The sequence below is a fragment of the Pinus tabuliformis genome, chromosome 8 (assembly GCF_031772625.1).
Source record: "Pinus tabuliformis cultivar Carrire ecotype Pingquan chromosome 8, CPIR1, whole genome shotgun sequence".
Lineage (NCBI taxonomy): Eukaryota > Viridiplantae > Streptophyta > Pinopsida > Pinales > Pinaceae > Pinus > Pinus tabuliformis.
In genome coordinates this window covers 1593026877-1593038496 of record NC_142294.1, presented here as the reverse complement: position 1 = coordinate 1593038496, position 11620 = coordinate 1593026877, and the positions used below count along the sequence as shown (strand labels likewise).

The following is an 11620-nucleotide window of genomic DNA, read 5'->3' as shown; positions in this document are numbered from 1 at the left end:
GTAATCCCAAATGATACCAAGATCCTTGTCAATACTGACGCTGATCTTCAAGTAGGCATTGTTGATTCAAGCCCACCAGGAATAGAACAAGCATAGACATGCAAAAGATTGACACGGGATAAACTACTTACTCTGTTAATGAATCGAGTTATTCTCTTCTTCAGATAGCTGGGATCTCCCAGTGAACCTCTTTGCCTCTAAAGCATGTTGCTATCCACTTCACTCTGAAACGAGACCCCTCGTGCACGCATGAAACACGAAACTTACTCACCCACCAAGAACCCTAGTTTCACATCACCGCCTAGCGGGATCAAGGGTTTGATGGAGAAAGCCAGGTTCTAGCTAGGTGTGGTCTGCTTCCGGTCTATTGGTTGTCATCTTTCATCTGCTAGTTGTCTGCCCAACACCTAAGAAATCATGGTTAAGCTTATACTCCTAATTTTGCATGGCCAAAATGCAGTCAGAGGAAATCTCTATGGCTAAAATACAACCTGAGCACCTCTAGAAATCAGGAAAAAAACCAAATCAATATAATGGTTTCGCAGTTGATTCTGTCATGTGAATTAAAGTCGAATGCCACGTACAAATGCGAGGTCTGGGAATATGAAAATGGTTTGACAGTTTGATTCAATCATGGGAATTAGAGTCGATTACCACTTACAAATGCGAGCTCTTGAGGATGCCACCTAGTTTCTGGTCAGAACAACTTGTAAAAATTACATGGAAAATAAAAAATAGTAAATAGCAGTGCCAACACATCAGAACTTCCGTGCAAATGTCATTTACATTTGCCTTTTTTTATTATATTATATTGATGGCTGCAAGAGCATTCAGAACAGAGAATCAAGATGCCATTGATGCGGCAATTGTTGGGATGCTGGCAGATCCTAAGGAGGCAAGTATTTTTTTATGTCATCATATTAAATTTTAGTTGATAAGCATGCCTATGCTTATTTTACTGATTTGTATTTTTTGTTGTGGGTTTTAATATCCATGGATGTAAAAGGCGTGGGCATGCATTCAAGAGGTCCATTTTCTTCCTTTTAATCCAACTGACAAGAGGACAACTCTCACTTATATTGAAAATGAAGGGAAAATGCATCGAGTTAGTAAAGGTGCTCTAGAGTAGGTATTGTTCCTTGGTTGTTTGACCTTCTTCATTAGGCTTGGTAATGGGCTGTATTGTTTAGAAAGTACTTCAAAACTTATTTGTACACATTCTATTAAAACTGAAATGAAAAAATACTTTTTGCTAGATTCTTAACCTCGCACAAAATAAGCCAGAAATTGAGCGGCGAGTTCATAAAGTTGTTGACAAGTTTGCTGAACGAGGACTTCGCTCTCTTGTAGTTGCATATCAGGTTAATAATATGGCTCCTTTTGCTTTATCCGTGGGCTGAATCCTCCCAGTAAGTTCCTCTTGTTGATTATGTATATCTTTATAGCTATCTCAAAATGTTTGCAGGAAGTTCCAGAGGGCAGGAAGGAGAGTGCAGGAAGGCCTTGGCATTTTATTCGATTGATGCCTCTTTTTGATCCCCCGTGCCATGATAGTGCTAGAACAATCAGAAGGGCTCTTAATATTGGTGTAAATGTCAAAATGATCACAGGTATGGTGAGGTTATGGTGTCATCAGTTTCCCTACTGTTTTTGTAATGCAGCGAGCTGACATTTAACTATTTACTTGCAAATGTTCATCAGGAGATCAATTAGCTATTGCCAAGGAGACAGGTCGCCGACTGGGCATGGGTACAAACATGTATCCATCATCCTCTTTACTAGGTCAGGAAAAAGATGAATCAATTGCAGCTTTGCCAGCAGATGAACTGATAGAGAAGGCTGATGGTTCTGCTGGTGTTTTCCCTCGTGAGCAACAATTATCTTTTACTCCTGTGTTATTTCTTGGGAGTCCCACTCAATTATTTATATTTCCAACTCCCTTCTCTCTTTGCTATGGAACTTTATGCTTCATGGTTTATATTATAACTATTATTTTGCAGGTGGAAATGTTTATCTCAGATACTTTTATTTTTTCATTTCCTTAATTAGTGTTTGATTCCATATCCTTCCTGATTTTGACTGGTCATTGCAGAGCATAAGTACGAGATTGTTAAATGAATGCAGCCTAGAAAGCACATATGTGGAATGACTGGCGATAGTGTTAATGATGTGCCTGCACTAAAGAAGGCAGACATAGGAATTGGTGTTGCTGATGCAACTAATGCAGTAGGAAGTGCTTCTGACATAGTCCAGTCAAGAAACTGGCCCCATAGCTATTTTGTTACTAAGTAATATTTGCATCCACTGTGAAATGATTTACGGCTGAGAGTACCTGCTTGCCTTGAGTGACTTATATGAATTACTGGTTTTAAGGTTTAAAGATCGAGAATGTTTATTTGTGGTTGAGCATTATTGAAAGGGCTGAAAGGGCTGAATTCGATCACTTTGTATCTCCAAACCCTGTTCCTAAATGATTTTGTGCATTTCTGTTTAGCATCTTCATTCAAATAAAGCTTCTTTAAGTTCATAATGGTTCTTGTCATACCTGGACAGATGGATGCAAATGGTCGCTACTCTGCAGCATGTAGGCCAGTCAAGAAACTGGCCCCATAGCTATTTTGTTACTATGTAATATTTGCATCCATTATGAAATGATTTACGGCTGAGAGTACCTGCCTTCCTCGAGCGACTTATATGAATTACTAGTTTTAAGTTTTAAAGATCGATTTATATGAAATATTGGTTTTAAGATTTAAAGATATTTTTCAGTCTAGGCAATTAATTTTTCAGTCAAGATTGAACAGAATGTTTATTTGTGGTTGAGCATTATTGAAAGGGCTGAATTCGATCACTTTATATCTCAAAACCTTGTTCCTAAATGATTATGTGCATTTCTGTTTAGCATCTTCATTCAAATAAAGCTTCTTTAAGTTCATAATGGTTTCGTTTATGTTGTCTGAAAATGGCAGGAGCCCCCCACCTCCAACATAGGTGAAAAAAGCATACATATAGCCCTTTCAATCTTGCTTGGTATCACGGGCATTGAATGCCCAAGCTTTAGGAAGCAAATTGAAGTAATAAAAGGATTGAATGGCAGTCCATTTATTCCTTGACTTCTGCCTCCCATCCTCTCCAGACTTGGGACAATTTCCACCAGGCCAACTTTTCCAAGTTCTGCAATTCAGTCCAGCTCCTTCTTGATGCAATCCATTTGCTGTTAGCTAACTTGCAATGTGCCTGCAGACCCCAGCGGGGACTACCGCCACAGCAGTGGCTCCTTGTTTATTATATCAATTCATCTCTCAAGATGGGAGGGTTGACTAGATGAAAGCAACAATTTGACTTAGTGAAACTAGTGTATGATGATTGTGTTCTCTAAGATAAATGTTGGTGTGTAGAACACTGAGATATAGATCTTGTCCCATTTCTATTAAAAAAAAAAAGGTGATAACCATGTAAAAGGAGGACAACTGTTATCAAACACCATATATGACCATTTCTTGATAGGATGCCGGTCAACATATGTTATATTTTTGGTCGTTGATGACATAAGCCCAAGTCACCCATGATGAGACGAATAGTAAATTAGTGGGACAAATGGTCATGGTGTCATAAATTTGGGTTAGATGTATGGGACAACAAAGTTGTGAGATACTTTGTTGTTAAACACACCAATCGAAGAATCGTCGAGAACATTATTATGTCACTCAAAAAATTGCAAATGGATCTGTTTATTTTATGAGATTTGAAAATTAGAAATTGATATTATTGTGCATATAATATGAATATCAAATATTTCTTTTAATGAGAAAAAGTCTGATTTTTTTTCGAGTTTCTTCGACTTGAATGGCTAAATTTTAACGCTTCTCGCCTTGATCACCATAATAATGTTACCTTTTTTTATGCTTCACATTGTGGAACAACGACATGCATGCTTGGACGACTTTGTAATAGGCCTTTCTATTACTTTTTCATCCTTCTGCTAGCTAGCTAGCTAGATAGCTGGAGGACTTTGTAATAGGCCTTTCTAATAATTTTTCATCCATCTACTAGTTAGTTAGTTAATACTTATTTTTACTTTTAAATTTGATTTTTTCATTATTGTTCAATGTGAATGGTTTTTAACCTGTTTCAAAAGAAGCATAACGTTTGATATATGCTTTTAATTAAGCAGCATTTCACAATAAATTTTAGTTTTTTCGTTATTAAATAATGTAAATGGTTTTAAACATATTATGTAACCAGTGGAAAAAAAATCCAAACTACTTAGTAAACATTTAAAAAAAGCATTTAGCTATTCAATAATTTTTGGTGTCTCTCTTGTTAGAGATAGATTTAAGGTTTATTTTAATTCATTTTTTTGTATTTTTCGAAATAGAAATTAGTTTGATATACTATTTTTTTATTTTATCTTATTTTAGGGAGGGATTCTAAATGAAAGTGTTTTGCATCCCTCATTTGTTTACAGTCGTTAAAATTACATATGTTTTCTTCCCATGATGTTTTAGTTCTTGTTCAATGTCTAGTTTCATTATGTTGTTAATGAGAATCCATTCTTACTTTTGTAAATTTCCTCATTTTCAAAAGATGGTTATAATAGTAATATAACATTGATATTCTAGGTCTAGATTGATGATATATATATTTTTTATGAAATACATATCTCAAGGAAATTCACTAGAAATGTCCCCTCATTCCAAGGATGGTGCCCAAAGTAGACTACATTTTTCTATGGCTCGAGGATGATACAATAATATATTCATTACAATATGAACTTACTGCTTTTGAGGATTGATCATGAGTGCAGAGGATAACTAACCTCTTCTCATCCTATTTGATTATACCTAATTTAAAAGTTAGGTTAATGATTTATTTGGTGTACACTCACTTTCTCTTATTCATTGTTTCTTTCTTGTAAATGTTTTGGCTAAATTTACTTCTAATGATGATTTTCATTTTTTCTATAGTTGAATAATAACATTATCTAGGCAGTGAACTTTGGTGAAATTCAAATAAATTTGAGGAGTCCTCTTATTTTAATGTATCACATTTGATTTCTTAATGTTGTCATTTAGTTGTCCTTTTCCATTGACATTACACTAGCACTACCCATGACTTGATATTTATGTTCAACTTGTGCAAAGCTTCAAATTGAACACCCTGATTGGCCCAAACCATAGCTTATTTGACCAATCTAGAACCTCAGTCAAAGAAGATTGTACTACATCATTCATTTGGATGGTTCAAGTTAATTTCTATTCCAATCTCGATACATGATGCACAATGGGAATTAGCTTCATGGACCCATCTTTGTATTATACCTTTTCTTCAATGTGATTATTCATAATCCAAAAGCAAATCCCTAAGAGGATATTCATAAAATGAATTTCTTCAATAAATAAACCATCCCTCTTCATGGGCACTGGCTAACAAGCATGTGAAACATAAAAATATGTGTTCATCACAACAACAAAAAACTAGTAACCAAATTATTGGATGCCTTTCTGCACACAGGTAAACAAAAAAACTGATTATATGTCTTGCAAGTAACTTCCAAAAATAAATCTACGAGGATATCTATCTAAACCATAAGAGTGGCACAAATCCATATATAGCTATTCAGAAATCTGTGGAAATTTCCAAAACAAAACCAAAAAATAGAGACAAAAATATGAAATCATATATTGTATGAAATACTCAAATAAACCCAAATGTAGAGGAATTTATTGATTAGACACTTGGTGATAGCTCCGCTTGAATCTTGCTCAAAATACCTCCTCCTTAGGAGGGTTCATAGACAATCCTTGTACTGTATGATTCCCTCTCTTTAAGGGGAAGAATAATACACAAACAAAGAAAGAGAATAATGTTAGAGAACTTTAAGTGGATAATACTTGAAAGTTGTAGGATCATATGTTTGGTGATGAAAATGGATCATGAGAAATGAGGAGAAAACATATTTTTTTATAATAAACTTCTAGATAGGCTTGATGAGGTAAAATATAATAAAATATTTGTTGGACCAAATCATGACCTAAATAATTTGGTATTTTAATATTATTTGTGATAGGAAAATGTCACAATAATGATTAATAACCTTTATTTTGGTAACTAACTCAAAAATAATGATTTATTGAGTTAATTAATGCAGATTGGGTAAAATAGCTAGAAATAATTATCAAACAATGGGTTTATTAAATTAATTCTAGGTGAGAGGGTAAAATAAGTTAGAAATAATTCATAGATAATGGTTTAATAAATTATTTCTATGAGAAGGTTTAAAATACTAAGAAATAATCAATAAATGAATGATTTACTCAATTATTTTTATGGAAACAATTAATCTGAGTGAAAGTATATTAACTTATTTCCACCTAAATGAGTAAAATTATGAGAACAACATAGCATTAATGATTTTTTGGGTTATTCTCTTGTAAATGGGTTAATTATGGAGACAACTAAGGAAAAGTGTTTCCTTAGGCTATTTCCATAGGTGAAATTGGGTATTAATGTGTAAAACTCATACTAACATGACATATTTTGATCCAACTAATGATTTTGGCTAGGTGATCATTTTTTTGGTGATAATAGACTAACCCCCAATATATGTGCATTAGGAGCACATTGTATGAACAAAATGTGTTGCAGTTTTCTTTCACTAGATGCAAGAGGTGGTTATGAAGATAGAGATAAAGGGTCATTGTTAGAAGGATTCAAACCATAGTAGGAGGTGGTAACCCCATAGTAGGAGGAGGTCATTACCACTAACCAACCAAGAGTATTAAGTTGGGTGTACTTGATCTCAATGAAGAGGGTGAGGCATACCCATACCCACTAAGATAATTCAGTACGATGAATAATGATGTTCCTAACAAAGTTGATATGAGAAAAATAATGTATAGTACTTCAATGTACAAGCATCATTGGGATAAAAAGTGATACAACAAAATATATAGTCCCATGTACATGTTCCTAGGACAAAAGGGCTAGGACTGACAAAATAATTATTTTGGTCTCGATACATAGGACCAAATTCCCCCACGTTGATGGGAGGGGATGATCTCAATTAGAAAAGAACTGCAAAAGAGAAAGAAGATCTCGAAATATGAATAAGAAAGCATAAAGGAGGCAAATTCTATAGGGTGTTAGAATAGTGGAAACCAAGCTAGTTACATCTATTGGATAACATATAGCTATATATCATGAATTTCTAAAGGCCATGCAGGCAGGAGAATACCTGAATGAAAACCCCTCCTATCCTCTAGGAACATCTCACACGTACCTAGTGAATCATCGTACAATTTGTTGAAGAATTGGACAATGAAGTGTATGATTCTCAATCATATAATAATGAGTTGAAGTCGAGCATGCAAGAAATAACCAGGTCAAAGGGCACTAAGGTATCCCTGTGTTTGATCTAAGGCACCCACCAATGGGAAAAATGGATGTAAGGTACATAGTTTTCTAGACCCAACCCTTGGAATGCATGTGCTAAAGTCGACAGAGGAAGATCTACCACAACTGAGGCAATTCTAATTCCTCAAAAAAGGAACGAGGTACATAATATAATGTGACTGATAAACATTGACACCAATGTTAGAAAATAATAGTTTAATTGTTGGACTTACAACTTCCCTTGTTAGAGCAATAATACAATGTTGACTTGGCAGTGATTGAAAACATTTGACAAGGAATAATTAATCACTAGGGGAGAGGATTTTCAAAGATATATCAATTAATTTATGAGACATATAGAGGTCAAATGCCAACAACAAAGCACAAATACAACAGGCAGAGGTGTTGACAAACAGTAACAAAACTCAATGTAAAATTCTAAATATAGTTACATAATGGTGACTCATATTTGATGCTGTAAAAAAGGCTAACTCCATGATGCTACCATTAATTGAACCAAGTACAAGTGCAAAAAGGCCCTCTTGAAGCAAACCAAGAGGTTATAAGTGGGGTATTCTGGGGACACATGGGTTGTCATCATGAAAAATGAGAAATGTAAGCGATGGTGGCTTTTGTATGAAGACAAACTATATGTCCAATCCAAAAGGAATTGAAGTGCATGGGAACCAAAACAAAAAAACTAAAATGTTTCTAGAGTTCCCATGTGAATAAGGCTCGAACTGTTGATAGATGGAAAATGAAAAATATGGATGTGTTGACACACCTATCATAGTATGGGTATCCCTAAGGTGATTTTTGATTCACGGTAGGAAAATGTGACCGAATAAATATGAGTAAAGGTGGTTTACTCAAGAAAAAAATTCTACATATGATTCAACATGTGAAAATACAAGGTGGCATAGTAAGAGAAATTTTTTGAAGAAAATCAATTTCAAAAGGAAGAAGTTACTTGACACTTCATAGAAGAAGTAGCTTCTGAATGAATAATCAAATTTTAAAAAATTGAGGAAGTCCCATTAGAGGAATGAAAAATAGCTTTCCAAAAGTGTTAACGACTCCTCAAATGAACATAAGATGATATTGTAATTGCCATGTGGAAAACTATGGGTTTTTTTATAAAAGAAAATTTCCCTCCAATTCTAAGTCATTTATGCATTAGCTTATGGAGATATTGTAGAGGATGAGGAGGAAACCCTAAATCTTGGTGAGCTCATTATGGAAAAACCTACAAGTGGAATTTGGATCTTTACCTTTTAGGTAGGTGGCCTTACTTTTATAATAATTGTCGAGAAAAGATGAAAGGGACCAAAGAGAATTTACTTAATTCTTCTTGGAAAGATGTCTACTAGGGAAGAATCAAATTAAGAAATGATGGAGATATTAACTACTAGAGGAGGCCTAATGTCATCCCCTCCACATCATGTCAAACAAGGGGACCAAATGGTAAATAAGGCATTACATAGAGTATAATATTTCAATATATTGTATGGATCATCTACTAGAAGCAATGTGTGTTATGAACCTCTTTTTCCACATGTGATTCAGTTGCATTCATTCCTATACTATTGGCCCTTTTGGATATATTTGACCCTTCATTTTGACAATGTTTGAACATTTATGGTGGATTTGCTTATGTAGCCCACGTAATTACCTTGAATCTCAGTAAATATCTAATGTAACTTATGTTATTGTGTCTTTGTAAGCTAACATAGATTATGGGCCTTCTAGAGTTTATTATTCCCAAGGCGGTAGGTCGATGTATTACCTTTATGACATGGCTAGGGGTGAATTACTATGGAAGTTTCCTAACTTCTCTTCCCCCTAAGTGTCCAAATTCAGTATTTATGGGAGGAATAAAGGCCTATATCTAGTTCTCACCTCAAAGGTTTATGTAAATTGAAAAGTGAAAATTTGGGATCTATAATCATTATTATAGTTAGATAGCAAAGTTCTTATGGGAGGCTAGAGGAGACCAAGATACTATGTTGAAGGAGAGGTTACTCTAGTGTCGTGGACGTATAATGATTACGTACTTCATTTTTATATAATTCAATAGTAATTCCTTTCATATTATGTTGTTGGTGTTAATCATGCATACATGTTGTTCATGTTATTCTAATGTTACTTCGTCAAAGTCATCACACTGATATGATCTTGTAGAAAGCTTTTGGATTGTTGTATGTTGTTTTCTTATGTACAAGAACTTGGGGATGAGGAAGTGAGACATCTCCTAAGATGGTTGCATAAACTAATTGGTGGATCTGCACTTGGCAAGTGCATCCTTTCGTCCTCCTCTTGCATCTATATTAGGGTTTGTATGACATAGAGATTTGTTTTCAACCTGGTTGTACACTTACCACACACATATAACTCATGTTTGTTTGGTGATCCATGGGAAAGGATCACAAAGCAAAATATCCTTTTGGTTGGGTAATTACAAGTACAACAGAATTGTTGACTCCACTAGGGAGTCTACCCTAATTTTGTTTGGATATTTCCTTCCACTTGCAACTTTGGATTTCTTTTATTTCCTTCATGTTTTGTGTGGCTATACAACCTTGCCTTGGTTTTTGTTTTCCTTCTTTTCCTTAGATCTAGTTAGATCTCATTTGATTTTATCTTTTAAAATTTTGACTGTTTCTATCTACGTGGGATTTGAACTAAATATAGTGTGTAGAAAAACATTTGCATAGGTTACACATTATCTCCCTTTATAAATTACTCTGGATGCTCATTGATAACCAACATAAATCCCTGAAAATTAGTTCTTCTTAAGGGGTTTTACCTCAAACTTTAATATTGTGTTTCAAGGTTTATTTTTACTCTCTCATGTAGTTTAGATTTTCATCAATGCTATTTTTAATCTTTTGTTTTGAATTAGATTTGTTTGGTTTTCAATTTTAGGGTTTCTTGTGAACCTACGCTTCGTGGTTTTGGGGCTCTTGTCCTCAGGATCTCATTTCCACGTTTTGGTTTTGTGTTCTTACTATTGTTTATAGTTCATATCTATTTCGTGTCTAACTTATAACATTTTCTTTGAATTGGGTTCGCTTCTTTTCCCATTTGAGTGTTTTCCCTAAGGTTGTCTTCACTTAATTTTGAGGCACTTGTCCTCTAGATTTTATTTATTTATTTCTAGGATCAATTTGTATACTATTTATTTCAGTTTATATTATGTAAATTTTACTTTAGGAATCTTACCTCTTGTTGTATTCGATCTTTTTTTGAGTTTTGGGTGTTTCCATTGAAGCTTTGTGCTTAGATTTGGTTGCTTTTAGTGGTATTTTTTCTTTTGGTTTGTTACATGGTTGTGCAAAATTGGACCTGAGTAGTCTTGTTGAATGTTTTTTCATCTTATTTTATTTAAATCATTCTCTTTAGTTTCCATTCCTTTCAAGGAAAATCATTATAGCTCATTATTTATGCTTTATTTTGCTATAAATTGAACTACAAAACTGATATTTACTTTGCAATTCCCTTTATAGTTTCTAAGCTTTATCTTGTGTTAGGCTCCTATAATACTAGTGTAGCCCCCATATTTTTCTTGTTTTTCCAATGTTAGGTCCATATAATATCATTGTAGCCCTCGTATTATTATTGTTGTAACCCTTAGAAACCCACTAACGTTATTTTTGAGCCATTGAAAAAACTTGAAGAGAACAAAATGATGGAGCAGAGGACTTACTCATCTCTTCTACTACTCTCAAGGAGTCTCACGCAGGAAAAGCTCTGATACCATGTCAAAAATTGGAGAGAGAAAACGATGGAGCACATAACTTTCTCTTCTTAGTATTACAAATCACTTAAATAATATTACATTGGAAATATCAATAATAAATGACTGGAGTTAAACTCAACTTAACTAGACTCAGTGAAACTGAACTAAGACACTTGGAGCGACGATTTTTACACCGAACAGGTGGTTGGGATTAGGTTCTCCAACATCCCTTACATTATTATTCTTATGCAGTCCCTAATTATATTTTGACCCTTTAGAATCCTATTTATACCAAGGAGGTATATTCATTTGAATCATCCAAGAATTGTTCATTTATGTGTTGTAAAAGGAGGTTTCCACCTTGAAGAGGATTATTTGCAAGTTATTGATCTATATTTTCTTATGATTTTGTGATTTGGTTACATAACATTTGGTATTAAAGCTTTGGATCCTAGGGTTTCACTACTTCAAACTGGTCTTCTTGGA

General features: G+C 34.2%; 1 pseudogene; it reads left to right on the top strand.

Annotated features, from left to right (window-relative positions):
* The first annotated feature begins 775 nt into the window (after positions 1-775).
* Positions 776-2292, top strand: LOC149242147 (plasma membrane ATPase 2-like; annotated as a pseudogene).
* The last annotated feature ends 9328 nt before the right edge of the window (positions 2293-11620 follow it).